The sequence below is a fragment of the Salmo trutta genome, chromosome 16, assembly GCF_901001165.1.
Source record: "Salmo trutta chromosome 16, fSalTru1.1, whole genome shotgun sequence".
NCBI classification, from domain to species: domain Eukaryota; kingdom Metazoa; phylum Chordata; class Actinopteri; order Salmoniformes; family Salmonidae; genus Salmo; species Salmo trutta.
The window spans coordinates 37502753-37518165 of record NC_042972.1 but is presented as its reverse complement, the minus strand read 5'-3'; the positions used below and the strand labels follow the sequence as shown (position 1 = coordinate 37518165).

Sequence of the window (15413 nt, the reverse complement as noted above, 5' to 3'; positions counted from 1 at the left end):
CCATGAGTGACAGAACACTGAGCCAATCACGGCGCAACTAGAGGACATTACCAGCCCCATTACTAACCCCTACACAAAAAAATAAATACAATAAAAATAATAATAATTGGCCCCACCTGCCTTGAATGAGGGGTTGCCACTGTGAGAGGGCAATAAACAATAACTAGTAATGCTGCATACTCCAAGAAAGTTTAAAATCTTACCTTTCTGGTAAAACATTTTTTATAAATTGCTGAAGTGTAATCACTTTTGAGGATACAAGCTCAAGTACACAGTACAAATATTATCAAAGTATGAAAATGTGAAATATTTCATATGACGTATTTCCTATTCAACACAATTGAATGAATAAGTCTTGAAATGACTTATACGTTTTCTAAATTTAGTATAATCAAATTATAAAATGACTACCTATAAGATTTCACATCCTATGTCATGCAGGCTCAAAAATATACTACTGTGTCGGTGTGGGAACCAGGGCTATTGCTCAATGCATGCCATTTCGTTCTACGGTGTCCACAGATGATCCATTTATAAGCGAAAATGTTGATTTCTATGCGAAAATATAGGTTGGAACTGGTCCCAGAACCACGTAGGTCCCCTAAACAGGGGACTTTAGATCTAAGAGGTTTTTACTGTGTTAATGTACTTGTCAATTTGCTTGTCAGTAGTTGTAATTAATAATGTAATGTAGTAGTAATTACTATAATTAATTAGTAATGAATTAGTAACTAATGTTAGTTATTACTCCTAATTACTGTTATCTAGTCATGGAAATGTCACGCCCAAATAGGCTTATCATACAGGTGGTTTACTGCAAAGCCTTAACTGATGCACATAATACAGGACATGTCAAAAGACTCAACGATCCTATTCCCTATCTACCCTCTCCTCTTTCACTCCATCTCATGGATTTAAAAGGAAAGAACTAGTGTAAGAAATATGATGGCTCACCAGTGCCATGCATTTAAATCCATGAGAGCAAGTGCACACTTGGCGGGAAATGGTAAGTCCCTTATATGAAGAACCATAGTGATGCTTTGGACTTTTTTGCAGTGTACACATTTTGAGGAAGTGCGTTCAAATAATCAGAAGATGTCCTTCTCCTGAGTTTCTATAGGCTGGTAAATGAAGCCAGTAAAATTCAGTATTAATTTTCAGACAAAAATCCCAGATATGAGGAATAGACAAAAAAAAGTGGATTTTGTTTGCAGTTTTATTAGCTTACAAAAATAAACTACAATATTAACAAGAATATAAATCCCCTTTGGGTTCTTCCAATAAAATAAACATTTACTTTATGTATCATGCACAACAATGCACTGTTCCTTTCCAAAAAGAAAGGTATGCGTATAGATTTATTTTCCAACTTGAATCAAGGAATTATTTCTCCTTGAAACAATGTATTTGGTTCATCATTTCACAGAAAGAATGAAGCAGTACAACTCTGCTTATATCAATGCACACAATTCATTTCAAATGAATCTGCAGCTTTAAATGTCATGTAAAACTAAAGCATAGGTTCCAGACCTGTCTCTGACAGTCGGGTCCAAATAAGACAACCAACCATTCACCATGGTGGAACAGACGTAGAAATGGCACATATAATCTGAGCAGAATTTGCACATAAACAGTATATTGTGCTCTGCTTGCCTTAAGCTCAGTTCATGCCCTTCCCACGGGTTTGTATCTCACAGTGCAGTGATCATTTTGTCTCAGACCCTAGTCTCAGCCCAGTATGTGACCCCTGACCTATAACCTCCACATCCATGCGTCTCTCTCAATTCATTGTTCAAAGCAGTGGTACAATGTCCTCCTCTGGAGCGGGAAAAAGGCGCAGCATGTCCCTGGAACATTTGGAATAGCCGGTGGGTGACACCAAGGCCTTCTTCGGAGTGAAAAAGGACACTGTCTTCTCCAAAATAGGAGATATGGGAGATGTAGGGATCCCGTTCTGGACGTGTCCTCCAATGACTATCTTCAGTTTCTCCATACTACTGATGCATTTCCTCTCAAACAGAGAGAGTTTACACCTAAAAACAACACAAGACAATCATGGACACCTATTCTCTCTCACACACAGTTTCTATTTATTTGAATATCTTATTAAAGTATTTCAGTGTAATTGAACCTGGTCTTACCTAATGTGCTGATCTTTCACGTTCATGCTGTCCTGAAGAGTGATGTCCATGTAGGCTGGCATTTTTAGATATTGGTCTTGAGTTTGAAGCTCGTCAAAAAAAGTAGAAAAGTTGGTCTTGGTAGGTCTTGCTCTAGCGTTTGTGTTGTGGTAGCTCCTCTGCTGTGCTGCGTTGCTGCTGGTCTTGGGTCAGCTGATGCTTAGAGAGTCTTCATTAGTGAACTCCGCATCTCCACTTTCTATTTATTTATGTGCCTCCTCCTACGCTGTCATGCACTCTGCAGCCAATCAGAGGGCTCGGATGGTGGGACAATAGTCAGTGGGAATAATAGCAGATTCCACACAGGACAGGTGGGATGTTGTTCTTGATGCCATAGTGCAAAGAGGTCAGCCACGTTAGTCCGTGGGAACATGTCTCTGCCCATGTGTACTCAGAAAAATCCCGTTCCCGTGTCAACTTCCCATGTCAAAAATCATGTACCCATGTCAATACAAATCATCAGAATTCAAATATGGCACATATGCTAGGATCACAAGTCTTTGTGCTCATTGCAACACATATACGCATCACAGAAAACACATTATTTATTTATTTATTTTTTGTATTTTTTTTTTTGTAATTTAGCAGATGCTCTTATCCAGAGCAACTTACAGTAGTGAATGCATACATTTCATACATTTTTTTTTTCTATATTTTTTTCTGTGCTGGCCCCCTGTGGGAATCAAACCCACAACCCTGGCGTTGCAAACACCATGCTCTACCAACTGAGCTACACGAGTCTTTATTTATAATATGACCATTTATAGTAGGAATATGATGAAGACAGGGATGAGCACATAGTTGCATGGATTACCTGTCTTTAGATTGATAGCCAACCATCAGCAAAACATTGGACTATAAACAGGCCATCGCATGGCCAGTTTAGTCCAATATTTTGCCACATGAAAGTTTTGACCACATAAATAGGATCAATTATTCCCATATCCTAAGGTGTCAATTATATCAAATTTGAACATTTATATGATACGTTGAAGTAAAAATATATCAAAAAGGTTGTTTGCTTGCTTTTTGAAGTTTTGGAAACTGGTGTTTGTACAAATTGAAACTGATTTGTTTGTATTTGAAAGAGTGTCTTTCTGAAGTGAGTTATAGCTGAACCAGATGGTTTGCCCTGTGTCCCTGCATGGGAACAGGCAGTAGGTCTTTGTGATAGCAGACACACTTCTATTGTGTGTCAGGGCTCTGCAGACTGCATGCAGAAGTGTGGGAAGCCGTGTGTCTCTGTGGCTCCCAGCTCCAGAGAGAAGAGGGCATGTGACTGGGGCACACTCAGCTTTGTGCAGGGAGCCAGCTGTGCTGTGAAACTCAGAGGAGGGAAGGGTGCTGCCTGGGGCTTCTGGGAAACATTCCTTATTGTCCTCCGAAGCTCACCCATTGGCTACAGACTGTGAGAAACTCCAACGAGCGCAATACACACACATTCATATGCAGATTTGGGACTATATATAGGAGAGAGGAAGCCAGTAGAAATCAGATTCACTTTCTACACAGAGACCTCTACAACACAGAGATCAAGCCATGGAGCCTACAATCACTTCAGCTATAATCTACTCTAAGGAGCACCTGAATCTGACCAATAAAGTAAATTGAATATTCAAATTCATGGAAATTAATTACATTTAAATGATTGTTTCTTTCAATAATGCCCTATTCCTAAATAAGGTTATTAATGACTCTTCTCTTCTTGCAGCTAAGATAGCCAGTGGTGGAAAGGTTACGCAGAGATTGAATCAACAGCAGCATTGAGCAGCTCAAGTCTATCCTTGGTCCAGAGATCCTCAACCAGCAGTCTGACTCCAAGCTGGAGAAAGCCGACATCCTGAAAATGAGAGTTTGCTTCCTGAGATGACAGAAACAACAACAGCACCAGCCAGTGAGCTCATCATCCTGCTCAGCACAAGCCAATTAGGGTTACTCCTTCTCTGTGTCCCAGTGAAGACTGCTGAGTCACTTCCAGATACTAAGAACAGAAGGGAGAGTGACCTGCCTCAGATGAGCTCCCCAGACAAACACAATGGACCATGTTGGTCTTAGATTAATGTCATGGACAGTAACGCGAATAGGAAGACATCTTCTTCATCTTCTGCTTATGTCGATTTTTTTAAGTACAGCTGTGATTGAGACTTTTAAATTCAGTTGTACTGGACAAGTTGACATGTTTTTCGAAAGAAATGATCCAATTGATGAGCACTAGATTATTGTAATATTTTTTAAACGTGTTGATTACAATGATCAACAATAACTTGAATATCCCTACATGAGGACTTTTATCCCAAAACGGGTGTTATATCACCAATCTGTCTGTGAATGTTTATGACTTATATTTTTTAAGGGGAACGTATAAGAGAGAAAAAACATGTTTGCTTTGTTACCAATACATTTGTGTAGTGATATGGTCATATTGACGTTATATTGCGCATCTTCTGTAAAAAAAACAAACATGTGTACTAGTCCTGTATTACCGGACCGATAAAGCCGTCTGTAGCGCGGGGAAAATAAATAAATCAGCGCCCACCCCTCAAACAGCTATCTGTATCAGTTATCTATTTCATATTGATCAACTTGAGCTGCAGCATCACTATTCCTCCATGACACATTTTTACCCAAACTGGGTATTACACAGTACCTGTTATCATCGCTCTGTGATTATCGATATTTGATCTGTTTTAAGATCAGACTTAATGTGTGAACACTTTTTGTGTGAAAATGAGGCTCACATGATTTGAATAATGTGCACGTTGCAGATGGTGAAAACTTCACGCTCATTGTAAAACCTCGTGTTTATTTTGGTACAATATGTTGTCTTTTATAAAGACAGTAACTGCATATCCTATGTCTTGTTGTTTAATCACTTTATTTCTATTTAAATATTTACCTTAAATTAAGGTATTTAATGATATGAATCACTGAGTCAATCTGAATAAATACACAAATCATTAAATTAAATCTTGTTTGGTTTGATGGCAACTTTCCATCACAGTTACATTACTGATTCATGAAATTCCACATGTAGAAACAATAAAGCCTACTATTACCCATTACTGTAAACAAGGATATTGAATTCATTAGAATGCAACACTGAATCCATATTAATGGGTACCTCTCTGGGTGCTTCATTCTAAGTCTACCACGTAAGGTAAAAGTTAGACATTTCTATCCACACATAATTACATTTTTCCCCTTTATTCAACCAGGAAAGACATGACAAGACATTGCATGAATTGTTTTAGTTGGCATGTGAAAGTGACTTTAATGAGAATTAATCATAAATATTCTCCAGGAGGCATGAATGTGATTTTTTTTTTACTGACATGCATATATTACATAAATGTATTTTCAGTGTATCAGAATGTATAACAATTCAATTTCAGTGAGTTTAGTTTGGTCATCAGTAATTTCAGGTGTTGGACCAAAACTGCTACTGTCATCTTAGTGCTCTAAAAGTTTAGGGCAGCTGTGCCCACAAAACTCAATAGCTAATGTGATGTGCAATAAGACACACTTCTATTGTTCCTCCATTGAAAGTAGTGAATTGAGAGAGTGTGGGAAACTGAGGAAAAGTCACTCACAGAGCCCCTTTGGGATAACAGACTCAGCCCTCTACCCTGGACTGTCAGAGGTTAGAGGGCGGTCTGGCTCTCTATTGGGGAAATCAATGGATCTATTTCTTATTATCACACAAATGTTGAGCACTTGGGTCATGGAGGTAGAACTTTGCAAATGTTTTGAAAATAAAAATAAAAACATCATATTTGATACATTTGAAGGCATCCATTATGTATTTTTGTGGCAGAAATGTGTCCTTCTCCAAGAACCCACTTACAAATCAAATCAAATCCAAATTGTATTTGTCATATTCGCTAAATACAAATACAACCTTACAGTGAAATGCTTACTTACAAGCCCTTAACCAAAAAATGCAGTTTTAAGAAAAATACACAAAAAAAGATAGAAACCAAAGTAACAAATAATTAAAGAGCAGCAGTAAAATAACAATAGCGAGGCTATATAAAGGTGGTACCGGTACAGAGTCAATGTGCGGGGGCACCTGTTATTGGAGGTAATTGAGGTAATATGTACATGTATGTAGAGTTATTAAAGTGACTATGCAAAGATAATAACAGAGAGTAGCAGCAGCGTAAAAGGGGGGGTCAATGCAAATAGTCTGGTTAGCCATATGATTAGATGTTCAGGAGTCTTATGGCTTAGGGGTAGAAGCTGTTTAAAAGCCTCTTGGACCTAGACTTGGTGCTCCGGTACCGCTTGCCGTGCGGTAGCAGGGAGAACAGTCTATGACTAGGGTGGCAGGAGTCTTTGACAATTTTTAGGGCCTTCCTCTGACAACGCCTGGTATAGAGGTCCTGGATGGCAGGAAGCTTGGCCCCAGTGATGTACTGGGCCGTACGCACTACCCTAGTGCCTTGCGGTCAATAAGGCTTATGTACACAACCAGTGGCATAATGCATTTAAACACATTTTCTAAATGGTTTATATGTGGGGCAGGGTTGAAAATATGGAATTTGTTTGTGTACACAAACACATCCAACTTTAATTGATACTCTGCAACAGTGAGTTTTAATCTGTTTCTTAAGAACAATATTTCAGTAATGAGCTTTGCCACCAGGGACTTAAAACTTCTTAAAGATCGGCGTTCCGTCAACGGAACAGTTGTAAATCATGCAGCGCATTATGTCAAGATCGCCGATTTTAGAGAAACAACAAATGTCCGTACATATAAGTGTCTTATATCGGCTGAAAGCTTAAATTCTTGTTAATATAGTTGCACTGTCCAATTTACAGTAGCTATTACTGCGAAAAAATGCCATTCTATTGTTTGAGGAGAGCTCCTAACAAAACACTTTTTTCTTCACGATAGGTTTGATATATTCACCTCTGAAGGTGAAATGTGTACTTACATTCTGAAATCTTACTCTGATTTATCATCAAAGGGTCCCAGAGATAACATGAAGTGTTGTTTTGTTAGATAAAATCCTTTTTCACATCCTAAAAAGATCCATATAGCATGCATGATTGATTTTGTATTTCCACTCACTTGTTCAATTTGCAAAGAAAGAAATCTGTGAAAATCTCACCCTAAACGTTGTTTCAAATCAAATTAAATCAAATCAAAGTTTATTTGTCACATGCACCAAATACAGCAGGTGTAGACCTTACAGTGAAATGCTTACTTACAGGGTCTAACCAATAGTGCAAAAAAGGTATTAGGTGAACAATAGGTAGGTAAAGAAATAAAACAACAGTAAAAAGACAGGCTATATACAGAAGCGAGGCTATAAAAGTAGCAAGGCTACATACAGACACCGGTTAGTCAGGCTGATTGAGGTAGTATGTACATGTAGATATGGTTAAAGTGACTATGCATATATGATGAACAGAAAGTAGCAGTAGCGTTAAAGAGGGGTTGGCGGGTGGTGGGTGGTGGGACACAATGCAGATAGCCCGGTTAGCCAATGTCCGGGAGCACTGGTTGGTCGGCCCAATTGAGGTAGTATGTGCATGAATGTATAGTTAAAGTGACTATGCATATATGATAAACAGAGAGTAGGAGCAGCGTAAAAAGAGGGGTTGGGGGGCACACAATGCAAATAGTCCGGGTAGCCATTTGATTACCTGTTCAGGAGTCTTATGTCTTGGGGGTAAAAACTGTTGAGAAGCCTTTTTGTCCTAGACTTGACACTCCGGTACCGCTTGCCATGCGGTAGTAGAGGGAACAGTCTATGATTGGGGTGGCTGGGGTCTTCCTCTGACACCGCTTGGTGTAGAGGTCCTAGATGGCAGGCAGTTTAGCCCCAGTGATGTACTGGGCCGTACGCACTACCCTCTGTAGTGCCTTGTGGTCAGAGGCCGAGCAATTGCCGTACCAGGCAGTGAAGCAACCAGTCAGGATGCTCTCGATGTTGCAGCTGTAGAACCTTTTGAGGATCTCAGGACCCATGCCAAATCTTTTTAGTTTCCTGAGGGGGAATAGGCTTTGTCATGCCCTCTTTATGACTGTCTTGGTGTGTTTGGACCATTCTAGTTTGTTGATGATGTGGACACCAAGGAACTTGAAGCTCTCAACCTGCTCCACTACAGCCCTGTCGATGAGAATGGGGGCGTGCTCGGTCCTCCTTTTCCTGTAGTCCACAATCATCTCCTTAGTCTTGGTTACATTGAGGGATACGTTGTTATTCTGGCACCACCCGGCCAGGTCTCTGACCTCCTCCCTATAGGCTGTCTCGTCGTTGTCGGTGATCAGGTCTACCACTGTTGTGTCGTCTGCAAACTTAATGACGGTGTTGGAGTCGTGCCTGGCCATGCAGTCGTGGGTGAACAGGGAGTACAGGAGGGGGCTGAGCACGCACCCCTGGGGAGTTCCAGTGTTGAGGATCAGTGTGGCAGATGTGTTGCTACCTACACTCACCACCTGGGGGCGGCCCGTCAGGAAGTCCAGGATCCAGTTGCAGAGGGAGGTGTTTAGTCCCAGGATCCTTAGTTTAGTGATGAGCTTTGACAGTACTATGGTGTGGAACGCTGAGCTGTAGTCAATGAATATCATTCTCACATAAGGGTTCCTTTTGTCCAGGTGGGAAAGGGCAATGTGGAGTGGTCCCGTGTGGCCCAGCTGGTAGAGCATGGTGTTTGCAACGCCAGGGTTGTGGGTTCGATTCCCACGGGGGACCAGTACGGAGAAAACATTTATGAAATGTATGCACTCACTACTGTAAGTTGCTCTGGATAAGAGTGTCTGCTAAATGACTAAAATGTAAATGTAAAATCAGTGCAATAGAGATTGCATCATCTGTGGATCTGTTGGGGTGGTTTGCAAATTGGAGTGGGTCTGGGATAATGGTGTTGATGTAAGCCATGGCCAACCTTTCAAAGCTCTTCATGGCTATGGATGTGAGTGCTACAGGTCTGTAGTCATTTAGGCAGGTTGCCTTAGTGTTCTTGGGCACAGGGACTATGGTGGTCTGCTTGAAACATGTTGGTATTACAGACTCAATCAGGGACATGTTGAAAATGTCAGTGAAGACACCTGCCAGTTGGTCAGCACACGTCCTGGTAACCCGTCTGGCACCGCAGCCTTGTGTATGTTGACCTGTTTAAAGGTCTTACTCACGTCGGCTACGGAGAGCGTGATCACACAGTTGTCCGGAACAGCTGATGCTCTCATGCATGCCTCAGTGTTGCTTGCCTCGAAGCGAGCATAGAAGTGATTTAGCTCGTCTGTTAGGCTCGTGTCACTGGGCAGCTCGCGGCTGCGCTTCCCTTTGTAGTCTGTAATAGTTTGCAAGCCCTGCCACATAAGACGAGCGTCGGAGCCGGTGTAGTAAGATTCAATCTTAGCCCTGTTTTGAGTCTTTGCCTGTTTCATGGTTCGTCACAGGGCATAGCAGGATTTCTTGTAAGCTTCCGGGTTAGAGTCCCGCACCTTGAAAGCGGCAGCTCTACCTTTTAGCTCAGTACGAATGTTGCCTGTAATCCATGGCTTCTGGTTGGGGTATGTACGTACTGTCACTGTGGGGACGACATCATCGTTGCACTTATTGATAAAGCCAGTGACTGATGTGGTGTACTCCTCAATGTCATCGGAAGAATCCCGGAACATGTTCCAGTCTGTGATAGCAAAACAGTCCTGTAGTTTAGCATCTGCTTCATCTGATCACTTTTTTATAGACCGAGTCACTGGTGCTTCCTGCTTTAAGTTTAGCTTGTAAGCAGGAATCAGGAGGATAGAGTTGTGGTCGGATTTACCAAATGGAGGGCGAGGGGTAGCTTTGTACGCGTCTCTGTGTGTGGAGTACAGGTGATCTAGAATTTTTTTCCCTCTGGTTGCACATTTAACATGTTGATAGAAATTTGGTAGAACTGATTTCAGTTTCCGTTTATTAAAGTCTCCGGCCTCTAGGAACGCCGCCTCTGGGTGAGTGGTTTCCTGTTTGCTTATTTCCTTATACAGTTGACTGAGTGCGGTCTTAGTGCCAGCATCTGTCTGTGGTGGTAAATAAACAGCCACGAAAAGTATAGCTGAAAACTCTCTAGGCAGGTAGTGGCCTGCAATTTATCACAATATACTCTACTTTAGGCGAGAAAAATCTAGAGACTTCCTTAGATTTCGTGCACCAGCTGTTGTTTACAAATATACACAGACCACCCCCCCCCCCCCCCCCCCCCCCCCCACGTCTTACTGGAGTGTGCTGTTCTATCTTGCCGGTGCAGTGTATATCCCGCTAGCTGAATATCCATGTCGTCATTCAGCCACGATTCCGTGAAACATAGGATATTACAGTTTTTGATGTCCCGTTGGTAGGATATTCGTGATCGTACCACGTCTAATTTACTGTCCAATGATTGCACGTTGGCGAGTAGTATTGACTGTAATGGCAGCTTTCCCACTTGCCTTCTCCGGGTCCTGGCAAGGCATTCGGCTCTTTGTCCTCTGTACCTGCGTCGCTTCCTCTTGCAAATAACGGGGATGTCGGCCCTGTGGGGTGTTTGGAGAATGTCCTCTGCTTCCTCCTTGTTGTAGAAAAAATCTTTGTCTAATCCGAGGTGAGTGATCGCTGTCCTGATATCCAGAAGCTCTTTTTTGCCGTAAGATACGGTTGCAGAAACATTATGTACAAAATATGTTACAAATAACGCGAAAAAAAAACACGAAAAAAACACATAATAGCACAATTGGTTGGGCGCCCGTAAAACTGCTGCCATTTCTTTATGTATTCCTCAGAGAACCTAGAAGGTAACAAGGCTTCACTATTTCATTAGGGGTGTAGTATATCCTATAGGACACCATATTTGGTCAGAGAGCGATGCCTTAATGGCACGCCGGGCGGCCATCACTTGAACGACTATATCTTTGTCAAATAAGCACCAATCGGGGTCAAACAAAGCTAGCTAGATAGCCAATGAGCTGGGCTTTAAGGGAGTATCCAGAAACCATGTATATGTCGTAAAATGTAGCTACTAACCTTGTACGACAGCATGCCTTTTCATTTTGGACAAAATTATAAGGATATTCAGAGTTATGAAGTTATGAAAAATGGTTGTTTTGCAAATGTTGAACTTATAATATGGCTTCTAATACTTGGAAAGCTAAATCAAAGTCCAAGTAAACAGATTTGATGACATTTTTGCAGAAAAATGGAATTAAAATGCGAATGTCTTCTTCACGATTTGCCCAAATGTACCCATTTTTTAAGTTATCCATCTGAAACTTTGCACATACACTTGCCATCTTGTGGAGACTATCGGAATTACAACCAGAGTGACGGCTATAACTATGGCCTTTCTCTTGCATTTCAAAGATGGTGGTAGAAAAAGACTGGTTGTTTTTTTCTTTGAATTTTCTTCTACCAGATCTATTGTGTTATATTCTCCTACATTCAATTCACATTTCCACAAACTCCAAAGTGTTTCCTTTCAAATGGTACCAAGAATATGCATATCCTTGCTTCAGGGCCTGAGCTACAGGCAGTTCGATTTGGGTATGTCATTTAGGCGAAAATTGAAAAACGGGGCTTTTAATGAACTGCTTGTGTAGAGATTCATTAACATTTAACAAGGCACACTTCTATTGTTTAGTAGAAGCTCTCTTAATGGGCAGAGTGTGGGAAAGCTCTGGAAAGCAGTCATAGTTTAGTTTTGTCAGTCCCACCAGCACCTGTGAGTCTCAATGGGGAAAAGGCACACTTTATGAGGGTAATAAATGAAAGATTAAATAAAGGAACCTCAGGTTTACCAAAGTTATGAAAGCCATTTTCAGTTTTTCTATCTCTATGATTAAACAATCTTTATTAGTAAATTTGTGTAGCCCATTTATTTGTGTAGATAGAAGTAAAGCACTCACAAATCCCAAGGGAATTAAAAATATTTTGTCATTAAACAAAAAGTAAAAATGTAAGGTTTTAGTTCGAAAGTAGACACAATCATATGCTCTTTTGATTTGCTAACAATCTCTTTTTAAAAGTGTGTCTTGTGAGTTTAGGCGTTGAATCAGCCAGTGCTGGTGTATCCCTCCAGAATCCAGATTGTCTGTGAAGTCAAGTTCTGTCTATAGTACAACACAGACCTAATTGCCATCACTAATGGATCACTGAGCCGCTTTTGTAGTGCATCGATCACAGCACACAATGTGGAAAACTCGACTAGCTCTCTCAAGACAGAGGACACAATCTGCTGCATCTGGACTCCCAAAACAGGGAGAGCATTCCATGCAAAGCACAGGACATCCTACTTTGCCCTATTATTGTCTAATTGTTCTATTTTTCTGGATTTAAAAAAGGTACATACTGAAATCACAAGGAATTACCAAATGGATATACTGTTTATAAATAAAGTAAAACAATTCAAGTCATTCATCATATCAGATTAACACAGTTTAAAATCGTTTAAAGTGCTTAAATGTGACCAAACTGCACTGTATCAAGGAAATAGCAGACTGTCCTTCAAAATGCAGCAATCTAAAGGATTTGGGTAACACCAAGAGTTTTAATGTAGAGGCTCTGTGTCAATCTCACATGTAAATTGTGATGATGAGTGTGTGTTCTGTCAGTCATTGATCCCAACATCAGGCAGCAGATCTGGGGGTCACCACTTTCCCAGAGTCACACAGCGCTCTGTGAGTCACTCTCCATCACCCCCACCCCTCCACCTGTTCCCCTGAGACGTGACCATTGTCCCCCAGCAATAAGAACACTGAGCATGTGGCAGCTCCACATCCCTTATTGTCCTCCCAAGCTCACCCATTGGCTACAGACTGTGAGAAACTCCAACAAGCCCAAGACACACACATTCATATGCAGATTTGGGACTATATATAGGAGAGATGAAGGCATTAGAAATCAGATTCACTTTCTACACAGAGACCTCTACAGCACAGAGATCCAGCCATGGCCATGGCAATGGCAATCACTTCAGCAATGATCTACTCCAAGGAGCACCTGACTCTGACCGATAAGGTAAATTGAAGATTCAAATTGAAGGACATTTATCTTCTTTGATGGATGGTTTATTTGTTTCAATAATGCCATATATCAGAATAAGGTTATTAATGACTCTCCTCTTCTCTTCTTGCAGCTAAGATAGCCAGTGGTGGAGAAGTTATTCAGAGATCGTATCAACAACAGCCTTGAGCAGCTCAAGTCTCTCCTGGGTCCAGAGATCCTCAACCATCAGCCTGACTCCAAGATGGAGAAAGCAGACACCTTGGCGATGACAGTTTGCTTCCTGAGACGACAGCAACAGTACCAGCCAGTGAGCTCTTCCTCATGCTAAGCACCTGTCAATCAGGGTTACTCCAGGTGTGTCCAAGAGATTGTGTACTTCCTGTCCAAGGATGAGGTGAAGACACATCCCAGAGAAGACAGCAGAGCCACTTCCAGAGCCTCCAGCCATCCTTTGATAAGAACAGAAGGGAGAGTGACCTGCCTCAGCTGAGCTCACCAGTCCAGCACAGCATCAGCAAAGAGAAGAGTCCAGTCAACAGCGCCCTCTGGAGGCCGTGGTAGAGTCCTGAAGAAGCTGCACTCAGACAAACTTGATGGACCATGTTGGTCTAACGTTAATGTCATGGATGAGAATAGATCTTCTTTATCTTCTGTTTATGTAGGAGTTTTTACAAGTCTTTCTGTGATTGAGACTTTTCATTTCAGTTCAACCGCATTTCTGAAATCATAACCTTTATGTTTTGTGAAACGTGTTAGTTATGATGATCGTGTGTTCATTCAAGATCAACAATAACCTGAATGATCTTTCATAAGGACTTTTGACCCACAATGTGTCGTTTTTCATAATTTTTTTTGTGACTGTCTATCTGTTTAAAGGTCAAAACGTATAAGAGAAAACAACTGTTTGTTTTCTTGTTACCGCTACATTTGTGTAGTGATAACGTCATGTTGACGTTATATTGAGCATCTTCTGTGAAGCATGTGTCAGTTATCTGTTTGATATAGATCAACCTAAGCTAGAGCATCACTGTTATCTTCACTCTGTGATAAGCAATATTTGATCTGTTTGAAGATCAGACTATGTGCAAAGGCTTCATGTGTGAAAATGTTGCTCACATTATTTGAATAATGTGCACATTGCAGATGGGAGAAAACTGTTCTTTCTCATTGTAAGACCTCTTGTTTATTTTCAAAAGACATTAACTGTGTATCCTATACTCTGTTAAGTATCTTATGTCTTGGAGATTTATCCAAATTCTTGTTGTGATGTTTAATCACTTTATTTCTATTGAAATATTTACCTTAAATTAAGGTTTTCAACGATGAGACTCATTGAGCTACTCAATAAATACACAAATCATGAAATGAAATCGTGTTGTTTGTTAGTCTATTCTTCTCTTGACAACCTTCCATCACAGTTATATTACTGATTTATCAAATTCCACATAGAGCTACTAGCTAGACCATATGGGGCTGAATCAAACAAAGCCTACTATGAGTTAAGATTCTACAGAATTATCTTGAAAGAATAACACACTAAATATACCGTTCACCTCTTTGTGCTTTGTTCAAAATCTACAGAGTACGATAAATATTTTTCTAGTCATACATTATAACTTCACTTGGTTTGATATAGTCCGAAAATACGAATGAAAGATTCAGGCTGTTTATTTGGCATATAATATCACTAAAGTGTAATGTAGTTTGAAAGAGATAATTGATAATATGAGTTCCCAGAAGAATGGCTGTGTTGTTTTTACTGAAACACCTGTTTTACATACATGTATTTTTTGTATATCAGAATGTATTGCAATATAATTTAGTTTGCTCATCAGTGATTCCAAGTGTTGGAAGAAAACTTCTGCTGTCATTTTAGTGGTTTAAAAATGTTCGGCTGCTGGGCTGCATAATGTGATGTGTAATAAGACACACTTCTATTCTTCCTCCATTGAAAGCAGTGAACGGAGAGAGTGTGGGAAACCCAGGAAAACTCACTCACAGAGCCCCTTTGGGGCAATAGATTCAGACCTCTAACCTGGACTGTCAAAGATTAGAGCGGGGGTCTAGGTCTCACTGGGGAAATCTAGGGAGCTATTGCTAATGGGCCTATAAATGTTCTGTATTTTGTGTCTTGCAGGAAAACTGATCAAATATATACATTTTCAAAATAAAGGTTGAAGACATATTTTGATAATTTGCTTTTTTTGCGCCACATTTGGGCAGTACTTCTTCTTCTTCAAGATCAATGCAATTAGTCCAG

At 40.6% G+C, this 15413-nt stretch overlaps 1 long non-coding RNA gene and 1 pseudogene across 1 annotated transcript; both read left to right on the top strand.

Annotated features, from left to right (window-relative positions):
* The first annotated feature begins 3615 nt into the window (after window positions 1–3615).
* LOC115150704 (uncharacterized) lies at window positions 3616–5143 on the top strand. The gene is made up of 2 exons (XR_003867147.1): window positions 3616–3782; window positions 3892–5143. It is a non-coding gene; the product is annotated as an uncharacterized LOC115150704 (long non-coding RNA).
* Window positions 5144–12880: 7737 nt separating this feature from the next.
* Window positions 12881–14512, top strand: LOC115149873 (transcription factor HES-5-like; annotated as a pseudogene).
* Window positions 14513–15413: the final 901 nt, after the last annotated feature.